The sequence below is a fragment of the Triturus cristatus genome, chromosome 12, assembly GCF_964204655.1.
Source record: "Triturus cristatus chromosome 12, aTriCri1.1, whole genome shotgun sequence".
Classification (NCBI taxonomy): Eukaryota; Metazoa; Chordata; class Amphibia; order Caudata; family Salamandridae; genus Triturus; species Triturus cristatus.
In genome coordinates this window covers 792,769,455-792,784,638 of record NC_140595.1, presented here as the reverse complement: position 1 = coordinate 792,784,638, position 15,184 = coordinate 792,769,455, and positions in this window count along the sequence as shown.

Here is a 15,184-nt window from a genome sequence, read left to right as displayed (position 1 = left end):
CGGTGGCGCCGTGAGGCCCGGAGGTGCGGAGCTACGAGGGAGACTGGGCTTGGTCTCACGAGGGGGTCGTTGGAGGTTCACCTGAGCCGGGCGCACTCCGGATTATCCTGCAGACTTCTACGACGGCCCCTGGCCTGAAAGAGCAGGTGGGGACTGACCGGCGGCACCTGGCCCACCTCGGAGGAGAGAGATTTGGCCGCTGCGGGACGAGGTGAGGCCCAGCTGTGGGCGGCCTGCTCCGGATGCTTGACGTGCCGCCTGGTTGCCGCTGCTGACGCCTGGCGGCCGCTGGACTGGGGCTGCGACTCCAGGGAGTGGTGGCGGGGGGGGGGTCAGCGCAGCCCCCGGGGTCCCCAGTCATTAATCCTTGCCTGAGCACTTCCCACGGTCGGGTGATAGTGCCGACGTTGGGCCCCTGCGCCTCGGGAGGCCTCGGCGATGACGAGGGGGAAGATGTCGCGATCGACGCAACCGAACACGATCACGCAATATACCACGCAGAGACTGCCATCCCAGCGGCTTACGCGGCAGACGGGCCTCAGCGGGGTGGTGGACGACCCGGCGGAGCCCTCCCGTGCGAAGTTGTTAAAAGCGATACAGGGGTCCCATTCGGCGCTGGAGCGGCAAATCGAAACGGTCTCCATTGATGTGAATCTGCTCAGGATGGACCTACGCAATGTGGCGGATAAAGTGGCCGATGCAGAAGGGAACATAGAGCACCTAAAGGGAGAGGTGAAGACCATCACATAGACAGTCGTGCAGCTCAGGGCTACGACAGCTGCCCTGGAACGGAGGGCGGAAGATGCGGAAGGGAGGGCCCGCCGCAGTAACATTAGGGTCGTTGGTGTACCGGAACGGGCGGAGGAAGGCAACGCGGAACGGTTCCTGGAACGCTGGATTCGTACGAGTCTGTGCCCGAGGGGGCTGTCGGACGTTTTCGTTATCGAGAGGGCACACAGGGCACTGGTGCCGCCGCCCCGACCGGGGGCCCCTCCACGGGCCATCATCGCCAAAATCCTTAATTACCGCGACAGGGACTGTATTCTAAAGGCGGCGCGGGAGGTGGCGAATCTTATGTATGAGAACAGCAGGATCTCCATATACCCTGACTATACGCAGCAGGTGCAGGAGCAACGAAAGTCATTCCTGGGGGTTAAACAGAAGTTACGAGTGATGAACCTGCAATACATGCTGCTCTATCCCGCCAAGCTAAAGGTACTGTGTCAGGGGAAGGCTCATTTCTTCGAGACTCCGGGAGAGGCTTGGGAATGGTTGGAAGCTCGGGGAGAGGATGTCCCGTCGGGAGCGGGGAGGGGCCCCCGTGAGGCGTGGGGCATGAGGCCACAGCGGAAACGTCCTCACAGGCGCAGATATTCAGCGGGGCCGGTGGCAGACCGGGATGGGGGCAGAGTGACGGTGGGAGCTGATGGAGCACTGCAGCTGGGACAGGTGGGAGCAGAGGAGGGGCCGGAGCCTTCCGCAGAACGCCTGGCGGGCCCCGAAGACATTTTGGTCCCGGACAGGCTGTTGGCCTCGGAGGGAGAGGTCGTGGCCGCAAACCTGGTGATCCCGGAAACTGTGGGGGTTGAGACTTCGGGCCGGGGGGAACACTCTTGAAGCGATATGTTGCCTCGGATTGGGGAGCTTCGGAGGGGATGAGACATCAACCTGGGTTGCGGGGCCAGCACTTGGCGGTGTGGGGGCCGAGACATGGACCCGGGAGGAGGATGGCGTTACTGTGGAATTTGAGCAATGGGGCGGGAGGGAGTTGAGTGGGGGGACGGGGTGTTGCGGGGAGATTCGGTCGGGTTGCGCCTGGTTTGCATGGTTGGTAACGGGGTCAGACCGGGGGTCGGGGTGGGGGGAGTGGTGGGTTGAGTACGGGGGTAGAGTTAAGGTGTGTGAATGGGGTGGCTGTGCACGTCCTGGCACCAGCGGGGTAAGGGCATATGGGCATGTTTGGTTGTTGCCGGCATAGTGCTCGTGGGTGGGGGGAGGGGGGTATTGTTGGGGGGGTTGTTGATGGGGAAAGTTGATGACATCAGTTGCATTGCAGGTCAGGTTCCAGAGTGGGGCTACGTTGGGATGGAGTGGCCGAGGCGGGGTGGAGTGACTACGAGATCATGGGATATAAGTTTTTGATCTGGAATGTGAGGGGGCTCGGCACGTGCACAAAGCGCTATAGGGTCCTCTCCTTCCTCCGACGGCACAAGGTATCGATAGCGTGCCTGCAGGAGACCCACTTAGTGGAAGAAGGGGCGCAGAAGTTGGGGAAAAAATGGCAGGGACAACTGTTTCATTCATCCTTCTCTACATATGCCAGGGGGGTCCTGATCTGGGTGGCGCCGGGGGTGCCGTTCGCCATCCAATATGTGGAGGCGGACGTCGAAGGCCGATACCTGCTCCTACGGGCGCGATTAGATGGCAGGGACATAGTCATTTTGAATTCCTACACGCCCAATATAGATGACTCCGCATTTTTTGGGGCCTTGCAGGACGTTTTGACTTATGATCTGGGGACCCCGATACTCTGGTGTGGTGATTTCAATTGTGTCCTGGATCCGGTACTGGACAGGGCGCCCCCTCGGGAGGGGACGAAACCGCGAATGACTGACCAACTCAGAAGGGTGATGGCCAACATAGGGGCGGTGGATGTTTGGCGCCAAAAGAACCCCACACAGAAGGTGTTCACCTGCTTTTCTCCCACGCACAACACACATAGTCGGTTGGATCGGGTTTTGGTGACGGAGGAGCGGCGGGGTATGTCGGTGGAGGTCACACACCTGGCTCGCTACTTATCGGATCACTCGCCGGTGGCATGCGTGGTCCAGTGGGGACCTCCGGTGGTCCGTCTTCGGACTTGGAGGCTGCCGGCGGACCTCCTCCGAGACCAAGTGGGGAGGGAGCACGTGGCGGCAGCCATAGGGGATTATGTGGCCCTTAATTGGGGAGCAGGAGACCTGGCAGTAGCCACGAAGTGGGAAGCCCTAAAGGCAGTGGTGAGGGGCGCATGTATGGGGCCCACCTATGGGGTCCGGAAACAGCTTCTCCGGGACCTACAAAAGGAGGAGGACCTCCTCCGGCAGATCCAGAGGGTGGTGGACCCTGATGCGGCGCAACAGCGGGAGGAGGGGGAGGCTCGGGCACGGGTGCAGGACACCTTAGACAGGTTGGATAAGTTCACTCTGGGCCAATATAGGCAGCGCCTCCACAGAGAGGGGGATAAGTCGGGACGGCTGCTGGCATGGATCCTGCGGAGAGAGCAGGCGCCTGAGCGCATTTTGGCGCTGCGGGACTCCTCCGGACGTGTGGTATGCTCGGAGCAGGAGCTGCTGGGGGTACTCCAGGCTCACTTGAGGCGGGTGTACGAGGCGGCCCCAGATATTTCGGAGGCCCAATATTTGCCATATCTACAAGGGCTGCAGATGTCGACCCTGGCAGACTCGGATCGGGAGGGCTTGGAGGAGGGCTTGTCCTTGGCGGAGGTCCGGGGGGCGCTGGCTCGCTTGCCGCGTGCTAAATCGCCCGGCAGTGATGGTTTTCCATCAGAGTTTTATCACGAGTTCGCAGAGGAACTGGCACCGCTCCTGCTGCAGGTGTTCCAGGCGGCATTGGAGAGGGGGGAACTCCCACGCACCATGGCCCAGGGTGAAATCTGTATGATTCTCAAACCGGGGGGTGATAAGTATGACCCGTCGTCCTACCGCCCGATCACCATGTTGAATACGGACGTAAAAATCCTAACGAAATTGTTGGCCACCAGGCTGGCTCCCCATATGGCACATTTAGTGCATCAGGACCAATACGGCGATGAATCTCCGACGCCTGAACCACATACAGCATGAAGTGAGGAGTCGGGAAGATCGGACGGTGTTGGTCTCTATTGATCTAGCTAAGGCGTTTGACACCGTGGACTGGGCGTACCTACAGGAGGTCCTTCGGAGGGTGGGCCTTGGTCCCAACTTTCGTCGGTGGATACAGCTTTCATATAGCGCCCCGAGGGCACGGCTGCGCCTGGGTGCTGCGCGATAGGAGGAGTGGCAGCTGGGACGGTGCACGAGACAGGGATGCCCCCTCTCGCCGATACTTTTTGCGCTGGCGATTGAGCCGTTCGCTGTCACGATTAGGGCGGAAATGGAGCAATGGGGAATCCAGGTGGGGGATACGCGGAATGTGATCTCGCTCTATGCAGATGACGCCTTGTTTTACCTGAGGGCACTGACGGAGGCACTTCCGGTCTTGCTGCACCACCTGGACCGGTTCGGGGAGGCGTCGGGCCTGAGAATTAACCGCAGTAAATCTCTTATATTCCCGCTTTCGGGCTTTGATACAACGCCCGGCGAGGACCTGCCGGAGCTGGGGTTGCGCTGGGAGCGGGTGGGTTTCCGGTATCTGGGTATTCAGGTGGCCGCCACGGAGGGTTTGGCGCTCGCACGGAACATGGATCGGGTACTGGCCTCACTGCGGCAGTCTGTGACGTTTTGGAACACCCTGCCGCTGTCCCTCATGGGACGCCTGTCTGTAGCCAAGATGGTAATGCTGCCACGGACTTTGTACATCCTGCAGAATACGCTATGCCCTCTCCCTCCTAGGATTTTCCGGACCCTCAATTCACTACTGACCTCCTTGCTTTGGGCGGGGGGACGCAGTAGAGTGGCCCTTAGGACGGTCGTGCGCGCCTATGACGAGGGGGGATTGGAGGCCCCATGTTTCGATTTATATTATTATGCAGCGCAGCTCCTCCCGGCGGCCAGATGGTTTGCAGATGCGGATGTCTGGGAGACACGATTGCTGGCGGGCAGGGCCACGGCGTCGGACCTTCAATTGGCCTTGATGCGGGGGTCGGGGGCGGACGCGGCGCTGCCCTACGTGGTGACACATACGGCACGGGTGTGGCAGCGGTTTGTCGAGCGGGTCTTGGGTGCGGCACCCTTTCATAGGGATTTACCCATTTGGATCCTGGCCCCCATGGTGGAACTAGAGCGCCAGGTGTCATACAGGGACTGGAAAGAGGGGGGTTGTGAAGTGTTGGCAGACCTGTACCCCTCGGAGACCTTCCTGTCATTTGAGCAAGCGGAGGAATTTTATGGCCTTCGGGGGGGACAATACCTACATTATCAAGGGCTGCAGGCGGTGGTGCGTTCGGTTTGGCCGCAGTGCCCGGAGATGCCCCCGACGACGCAGACTCTTAATGTAATCCTGACGTGCGGCCGGGGCCGTAGACTAATTGCATTGTTATACGCGGCGATGAGGCGAGATTCGGCTCCCCCGGAGCCCCCGGCGTGGGTGGCCTGGGAAGCGGATTTGGGAGAGCCTTTAGAGCAAGAGCAACGAACGCGAATCGGAGCCCTGACGAGGAAAGTGTCCTGTAATGCGCGGTTTAAGCTCACCCATTTTAATTTCATGCATCGCACTTATCTTACCCCGAAGGCGCTGAGTAGGTTTGGTACGGGCAGGGGGGACGAATGCCCTCGGTGCGGCGCAGCAGGGGCGGGGTTTTTACACCTGGCCTGGGACTGCCCGCTGGTAGAGAGGTTTTGGGTAGGAGTGGTGGGCCGCGTTGCGGCCGTTACTGGCCTCCGCCTCCAACGGACACCCCTACACTGCCTGTTAGCCCTGGTTCCCAAACCTAGGAAACGGAGACTGGCTTATAAATTGCTGCAGTTAATGTTGGTTTTGGCGCGGCGTCGGGTCGCGATTACCTGGATGGGTCGGAAGGCCCCGGAGCTCGATACGTGGCTTAGGGATGTGAGGGAATGGTCGCTGGCGGAAGAAACACATATGTAGTGCTCTAGGAGGGACGAGAGGTTGCAGGAGTACCTTCTGGCGTGGCGAGTCCTGTGTATGGAGGGGTTGGCGGAGGAGGGGCAGTCGCCACAGAGTGAGTCGGAGGGGACGAGTGGGGAGCTGTATTCCCCGCTATCTTCGGAGGGGGAGGGGGGAGGGGTTGAAGATGAGGCTGATCCTGTGCGGCACTGAGCAGGGCTGGCCCGAATACTCCCCCATTATAGCCGGGGGCCTGCCTCACTCCCAGGTATTACATCTGTATATGTTTGATGATTGGACCTGTATGAACTGCTTATCTCTGATGTCGGGGGGAGGGGGGAGAAATCTGATTGTTTGTCTTAAAATGAAAAATAAAGTTTTCAAAAAAAAAACTATGGTCTGTAGCTGGGTATTCTCTTTCTTGGAGCTGGATACTTGTATCCTCTGCATATTGGATGCTTGCTCCACTTCTGCACTGTGCCCTTCAACCCTTCTGTGCTTGAAGTTTGAGTGTTCGGCCCTTTGGGTACCAGTCTGGTTCTCGCTTCTTGCTCTGCATGTCTGTGGCTTCCATGTTGTGTCCCTCTGGTTATGTGGGGAAGAACTGGGCTGCCTCGTTGTGGCCTTTTTACCGTCTTGCTTCTGTGTCCTTGCTTGAATTAATACATGAAAAAATGTATTGCATAATTACCTCAAATCATTGTAATTACACATATATACAGACAAATTAAAAACAGGTGGTAATAAGAGCGCGTGCAACTATGATTACTTAATAAATAAAAAAATAGTGAGGTCTCCAGTATTTCTGTATTGCCTATCTATCTTGCGACTGCCACCCAAGAGTAAAATAGAATCTAGTTTATAAAACCTCTTCGTACATTCGGATAGTTATATGATGGTATATAAATTGCTTTGTGTTTTGACTTTACTGTGGCGATTCTACCCCTCCACACTGAGGGCAGCCCAGATGGTAGGTCCAATCCCTGGACTTCACGCTGCCGCTGTGCATAGCCTTAAAGGTGCACCTGTAGATGGGTTTTCGCTAAATAGGTCCTAAGTGTTCAATGTTTCCAGTTATAATTTATTAGGTGATACCATCAATTTCAGAGTTTCACTTCTTTACTGATTCCAAGTACTTGTCTGGGCCCATTGTCTTATTTAGTTCAATTCGGACAGCTTTCATATACCTTCAGAATTTGGCCAGGTCTGCGGGCATGGTATAGGTGAAAAGCCAAGAGATTGCCTCTGCACTGGTCCTAACCTCATAGCATAGGAGCATTGGCTTTAAGAGATCCCAATCTTGTAATAAAGCAGGGCAGAAACATACAAGGTGTGAAAGGGACTCTGCTCTGCATTTGTACAGCCGACATTAATTACCTGCCATAAGCATTTCCATCCTGGATTCAATTCCTTGAGTGGAAGTTGTACTATCCTGGCCCATTGGAAGTCTTTCAGGCATTTCTTGTCCAGTGCACTATTCAAATATGGCTGTAAGATGTTTGCTTTATAGGAGGAAGTCAGGCCTGGTAATTCTTGGTTTTCCTTGAATCTGGCTATGTCTTCCACCCTCAAGTGCAGTAAAACTTGTTTATTTAGAGCTTCCTTTATTGCCAAGTATCTCACTCCTTCCATCGACCAGTTGGCTATTGCTAAGTTTAGTTTGGACACTGCCACCTGCATGTAACTGTTCCAGGGGTTTGACCCCCCTTCAAAAATTGCTTTAAGTATTTCTTTTAGAGATCCTGTGCACGCTTTGAGTATCTGGGAATATTATTTCGCGATGGTTCTCCTGCATTCATACTTTTGTTAGTCCAGTCCGAACTCCAACCCGGGTCAAACGGTTGCTTGTCTACTGTGGTAACTTAAAGACATGTTTGTAGCCCTGGCACTGTGTTTTTTCCAGTGCGGACACCATCGAACCTGGGAATGCTTGTTGAGCCTATCCTGCAACTGCTCACAACTTACATTTTATTACTGTCCTGATTGGTATTGTTGTGGGGCTGCATAGTTTCTCCTGTAATTTGCATAGTGCGTATATGTTTGCTTGTGTTTTGGCCTTCATCTTTGCCTGGTGTGCCCTTACTTCCCCTGTGTTGCATAGTCATGCACCTAGACAAATATAGGTTCTTACTATTCCTATTGTCCGGTTTCCCAGCCTCCATCTGAGAAGAGTTCTTCTTATGTGTTGCCCAAATACTTCTACTTTGGTCTTACTTGCATTAGCTGCTAACTCATTGGCCTCATGTTATGAGTTCAGAGCGTCTAGACCCTTGTGTAAACCTACTCTGGTGTGATCAAAGATTACCAAGTCATCCGCGTATTGGAGTCGGTGTAATCTCTATGTAATAATCTATATGTAATAATGTAACCCAGCTGACACCCACGGACCCTTCAGCTGTCACCGCTGCCGGCACACCTGCAGCACTGCCAAGACCACTGACCCAACGCAATCCGCCCGCAAGAACACAACCAAACCGAGGACCCTGCAATGCATCCTCATCAACGTTCGATCCCTCCACAAACACGCCACTGAAATTTGGGACCTCCTTGACAGCACTACCCCGGACGTAGCATTCTTTACCGAAACCTGAACCAACACCACCTCGGGCCGGGATATCGCCATTGCCATTCCCCAAGGATACAAGAGCTCCCGGAAGGACTGCCCCACCTGCCCGGGAGGGGGAATCGCCATCGTCCACAAATCCACCCTCCGCCTGAGCGCACTCCCCGACGAGCCCACAGACCTGATGGAACACCTTCACTTCAAGATACTGGCCAGCCCTACCTCCACCCTCCGAGGAACCCTCATCTACCGACCCCCTGGACCCCGCAGACTTTTCACCAACTCCATCACGGACATCATCTCCCCACATGCCAACGCATCGACCAACTACACCCTGCTGGGAGACCTCAACTTCCACCTCGACAACCAACTGGACACCAGCACGACATCCCTCCTGGACAACCTCCACAACATTGGACTCCGGCAGATTGTGACCGAACCCACGCACTCAGCAGGACACACCCTCGATACCCTCTTCACAACAGGAAACTCCATCACCTTCAGCCACACCACCGAACTCCCATGGACTGACCATCGATGCGTCCAATTCATCTTCAGAACACCCACCATCCACAGGCACCAGCACCTGCTCCCACGAAGAAACTGGACCAGAATCACCGACAACCAGCTAACCTCATCACTCAACAACTCCACCCCAACCATCGCGGAAAACAACGACGCCAACTCCGCAGCCCGAACCATGCACAGATGGATCTCCGACAGCGCCAACACCATAGCCCCCTCAAGAAAGCTAGATGGTTCACCAACGAACTGCGAGAGTCTAGACGCACTTGCCGCCGCCTTGAAAAGGCCTGGAGGAACACCAAATCCACAGAAGCCCACAACAACTTCAGAGCCACCACCAACGCCCACCACCAACTCATCAGAAAAACGAGGAAAAAAGCGATTGAAGACAGAATCTCCACACAACAGCAAAGAACTCTTCAACATCATCAAGGAGTTCGCCCAACCCACCAGCGAGTCCACCGACATCCCTCCCTCACAAGACCTCTGCGACAAACTCAGCACCTTTTTCCACCACAAAATCAAGAGCATCTACTACAACTTTGACGAAGACAACCAACACACTGAACCCTCACCAACCACCCCCGACACCCCGAAGCCAGCGATCGACAACTGGACAGCCCTCACCACCGAAGACACACTGAAGACGATGAAGTCGATCCACTCCGGGGCCCCCCACGGACTCCTGCCCCCACCACATTTTCAAAGGAGCCACCAACACCATCGCACCCATGCTCTGCCACGCCATCAACCACTCCCTGGCAACCGCCTTGTTCCCTGTCGACTGGAAACACGCTGAGATCAACCCCCTCCTGAAGAAACCCTTGGCGGACCCCACCGACCTAAAAAACTGCAGACCCATCTCCCTGCTCCCGTTCCCAGCGAAAGTCATCGAGAAAGGCATCAACAGCCAACTCGCCACATTCATGGAAGAGCACAACATCCTCGACTCCTCCCAAACCGGCTTCAGAAAAAAACGCAGTACGGAAACCGCCCTCCTCGCCGCAACAGACGACATCCGTACCTTACTGGACAAAGGAGAATCAGCAGACCTCATCCTCCTCGACCTCTCAGCGGCGTCTCTCACCGTACCCTAATACACAGACTCCACGACGCAGGGATCCATGACAAGGCCCTCGACTGGATCCGCTCCTTCCTTTCCAGCAGAATGCAGCGGGTCAGACTCCCCCCTTTCCTCTCGGACCCTACACCTCCCACCTGCGGAGTCCCCCAGGGGTCCTCCTTCAGCCCTACGCTCTTCAACATCTACATGGCTCCGCTCGCCCCCATCGTCAGAACCTAAAGACTCAACATTGTGTCATTCGCAGACGACACCCAACTCATCCTCTCCCTATCCAACGAACCCAACACCGCCAGACACAAATTTCGAGAAGGCATGGAAGCCATCGCCAAATGGATGAAAAACAGCTGCCTACAACTAAACACCAGCAAAACGGAAGTACTCATCATGGGCCCAAACCCAGATGCCTGGAACGACACCTGGTGGCCCCCCGCCCACCCCCAGAGACCACGCACACAACCTGGGAATCATCCTGGACTCAGAGCTCAAAATCAGATCAACTCTGCCTCGTCCTCCTGCTTCCACACCCTCCGCCTACTACGTAAGACCTTCAAATGGATCCCCCTCGAACACAGGAAGACCGTCACTCACGCCCTGGTCACCAGCAGGCTCGACTACGGCAACGCACTCTATGCCAGAATAAACAAAAACCTCACCTGCAAGCTACAGAACATCCAAAACGCCGCTGCAAGACTGGTCCTTAACCTGCCAAGACACTGCCACATCTCCCAGCACCTGCGCACACTCCACTGGCTCCCCATCGAAGCTAGAGTCACTTTCAAGATGCTAACCCACGCTCACAAGGCCCTCCACGACACCGGACCAGCATACCTGAATAGCTGACTCAAATTCCATGCACCCCAAAGGACCCTACGATCAGCCCAGCTCTCCTACGCCGTGGTCCCCGCACCAGAAAAACCAGATCGGGAGGCCGCTCCTTCTCCTTCCGCGCGGCCAGAGCCTGGAACGACCTTCCGCTCCACCTCAGACAGATAACATCGCTTCCCATCTTCGCAAAAAAAACTCAAAACCTAGCTCTTCGACAGACCCCCTCCTTAATGGACTGGAACCTGCGAACCCGCCCCCGCCCCCACACCTGAGCACTGTGGAAATATGGATTTTCCCGATCAGTTATGTCCCCTATCTTGGACCCCAACGGTTCTATGTGCATGTCACAAGTACATGTATGTTCCCTCCAGTTCCAGTTATGAAGACGCAAATACATGTGCGTCCACCGTCAACATGTCCTCTGTCAGATCCGCCATGAATAGGCCGGATATTCCATTCCTAAATATGAAAGGCCACCGGCTTTATATGGTTCACTTATGTCATTTCACAGTCCAGGCAAGTAGGCCCAGATTCTGTCATCAAACTCCTCTTGCTTTCTGCCTCTGAAAACTCCAGTTCGAGCCTGCATCTGTGACCATGAACTTTGTCTCATTCTCTGCGCGGCTCACGAAGCCTGACATCAGCCTATTCTCTGCCAAGAACTGTATTTCGCCTTCGAGTTATCTGCTTCCCCCTCAGCCGATGCATTCCTGTCTAGTAGTTTAAGTAAACATTCTTCCAGCTACCGAGCAAAAGGCTCGACTTCTCTGTCCTCATGCAAGTAATTCATAGCCCTGTTACCATGGAATATTCCTACCCCCTCGCTTTCAGTGTAGACATTTAGACGCTTGTACACGCACGCACAGTCAGTATAGAATAGATTCTGTCCGAGAGTCCTTCTTTTGTGGATAACATAGTTCTTTAAACATAGGATGTTAGATATGATTTGGGATTAGGTTGACTTGACCCCCCAGACTTTCTGTCTCCACATGTAGAGCTAAATGTCAAGTCCCCTTCACCCCCTAGTTGCACGTCAATCACACGTCATACTGCTGCGCGCGCATCTATGCCAAGTATTATCTTATAGATCCACCTATAGGTGACATCATAACCAATTATGTTCCTTTTTACTCCTTATTACACCCATTTTTTGGTTACGCAGACAAATCGTCATTTTCCTTATCAATTGTTACGCCTATTGCATTCGCTTCATTGTAATGTATGTACTATAAAGGTTACTTCATGTCAATAAAGTATGTACTTCACTTCCTGAACCTCCGTGGTGATGGAACTTGGAGCAACCGATTATAATCGATCATTGGAATAAAGCCCATTCCGAACCTCTAATACCACGGATTCTGCCTCTCATTTTACTGAGCTATTTAATTATGTTTCTGTATCAAATTAAGTCCAGGTAAAGGAGAATTATTTACCACATGAATGGCGCCCGAACAGGGACACTTTCTCATCTCACGCGCCGGCGGTGCGTTGCAGGCCCGGTCTCCTGCCACAGCTGGACGGACAATAACGCGTACCAGCAGGATTTCCTGTATCTCCCTCCGGTCAAGCGGGGGCGACTGAGACTGCGATCAACACCCAGACGAGGCGGTGAGAAGTGCGAAGTATCCCGACCAGAGCCTAGCTGAGAGAGCAAGATCCGAGGTATACAGAGACCCACCAGTTCGAAGTCAAGCCCAGTGTCCGACGAGTCGAGTCCAGTCCAGTCCGGTTCAAGTTCAAGTTACCGAGGCCTTCCGTTTCCGAAGCTACCCGGTGAGTACCATTGCCGGGGAGGCATTTCTGACGTGCACATAGGTTGTGCCGGTCAAGACGGGTTTGGGTACACAAATCCGGTCTGCACTGTTTTAGCAGTGTATCTGTACTGTTTAGCAGTATATCAAGTATTCCGAAGTATCTAGTTATTGTCAAGAATTAAGCTTGGTGATTAGTTATGCAGACGATCATCATTGTTGGTTATTCTAACGGTTAAAAATGTTTTAATGTTTAATATTTAATGTGTTAAACGTCTTGCATATTGTGGTATGAATGGTTGTTCATTATTGTGCTTTTGTATTAAGTGTGTTCAAGATTAAGTATCGGATCAGTTGTCAATATGCCGCTCTTTTCGAAATTAAGACAGATCACTACTAGAAAAGGGGTTCTCGAAGAAGCCGTCCCTATTCCTCCTAGGGACACTCCAGGGCATTTCATGTATCACAAACATGGCTTAGACGCTATATTATTTCTTGATTTATGGGTAGACTACACCAAGGGATTACCAGAAAGTCAGAGGTGGCCCGCAGCGGGAACCTGGGATGCAGAGTGCATCATGAAAGTCGAGGAAGAGTTATGGAAAAGGAAAGTCAGACAGTCACAGAAAGACGCCGTTGAGTTATGGCGTAAAGAATCTCATAGACGCACAGAAAAAGCACGTAGACAGGAAGAAAGGAATAAAGAAAGTTCAAATAAAGTTCAAGAAAATCTATTAATTGAGGAAGGTATCCGAGTGAAATCAGAACAAGTAGACAGACAAAGAAACGCCCTTATGAATGGTATGTATCCCCTTCTGGCCGAAGGATTACCTAAGGCTACTCCAGAAATACCGAAAGACTTGCCACCCCCATTGTTCCCAATAAAGGTGCATCCTAAGGGGCATCCTAGAACCGCAGAAGATGTTTTTCTTTCCTCATATTTAGATGACGCAGCTCCCGAATATGCAAATTCCGCCCCGCATAGACCGCATACCGGGGAGGTCCAACGCCAAGATCCAGCACACGTATCCCTACAGCAACAAATCGAGTCCCAAGATCTGGCAAGCACGTCTGTATCTGCATCCGCTCCTACAGCTACTTCTATAGCTGTGTCCACACCTGTAGTTGCTGTGTCACGTTCGACGAATCCTTTCACACCCGACACCCCAGATGGGGCCACGGGAGGTGCTACCAATATCTTCTCTACGCCACCCAGAATAAATAAACTTACTTTTCAAGAGTCAGCACATTCACGTACACCCAAACTCATAAGTGCCCGTACGCTGAAGGAACTTCTTATAGATTGCAGATATGACCCTGTGCCCGGTAAAGAGGACGAAATGACCCTGGCATCATTGCGTATCAGACGAGCCGCAGTGTATTTAGGAAAGTTACCAGGAATGACTGCGCATCTAGATAATATATATCATTTTGTCCAAACAGGGCGAGATCCAGAATGTATTAACAGAGCTAGGGAATACCAGAAAGTAGAGATACAGGGGGAACTGTTACGTTTCCTCATAAACTGTGTGATCAGAAATCAAGACCGACCGGGGGTAGACCCGGAAGCAATGCGAGTTCTTACAAGATGGAGCCAGAATATATCAGAAGGGAGACATGATAAACAAAATTGTATAATAGCCATGTGCCGAAAGATCCGTAAAGAAATAGAACGCCTACACGAAGAAAGATTAGAGGTAGACGAGTTCGAACAAAGCGAGGAAGAAGGGTCAGGACTGCCCACAGGACAGTCAGACACCATAGCCTATGTAGGTAGAGGAAGATCTTGTAATAATAATAGACGTCTTACTGACTCGATACGTCCGATATGTCCAGATAATAACAGGAATTTCCAAATACCTATAATTAATATAAGGTCTAACGAGCATTCGTTCCAAACCGCCGACAAACTACTCCGAGAACGAAGGGGTTATCATTTTCTCGATTCTATGGATGAACAAGATTTAGCCAGGGCAGCTGTCCATTGGGTGGACGGTCCCGGAAAATATAGTGATGATACAGTAGTACGCACATTTTTGAATCTTGCCCCAGATGAACAGAGGTTAGCTGGGATTTATATGATTCAACAACTCATTATACTATATCGAAGTCAGCATTCGGACCCTGGTCCCTTACCTGACATACTGACTGAATTGCTTATGAATAAATGGAGAGGTGCAGGTACTAAATTAATTAAAGAAATTCTAGAATCAAGAAAGCAGTATATTCTTTTTGTATGCGCAGAGCATATCTCATTGCCCGTCAAGGAAAGAACCACGTATCACATGGATAGACAGAATCCCTTACGAGAAGTACACCCAATAAAAGGCGAGGACAACGAGTTCAAGCGCGTATTTGTATATACGCCCATATCGAAAATAGAATTGTTACAAATGAAGAAAGTGGTACCCAGTCATGACAAAGATCCAGCGGGTTTTCACCGAGAAATTAAAGACATGTTACTCATGGGAGAGTATACCTATCCCGACATTATGACAATATTAAAGGTATTGATGCCTGCTGGTATTTATGAGAAACTCAAGGAAAAAGAGTGGGAGGTAGGAGACCAAAAGATAGAATGGTCAGTGTTAGAAGCGGAAGAAAAGGCCCGAACTGCAGGAGCAGGACTTGGGGATAAAACTAAAGCACTGCCAGGTTTATTAGTACAGG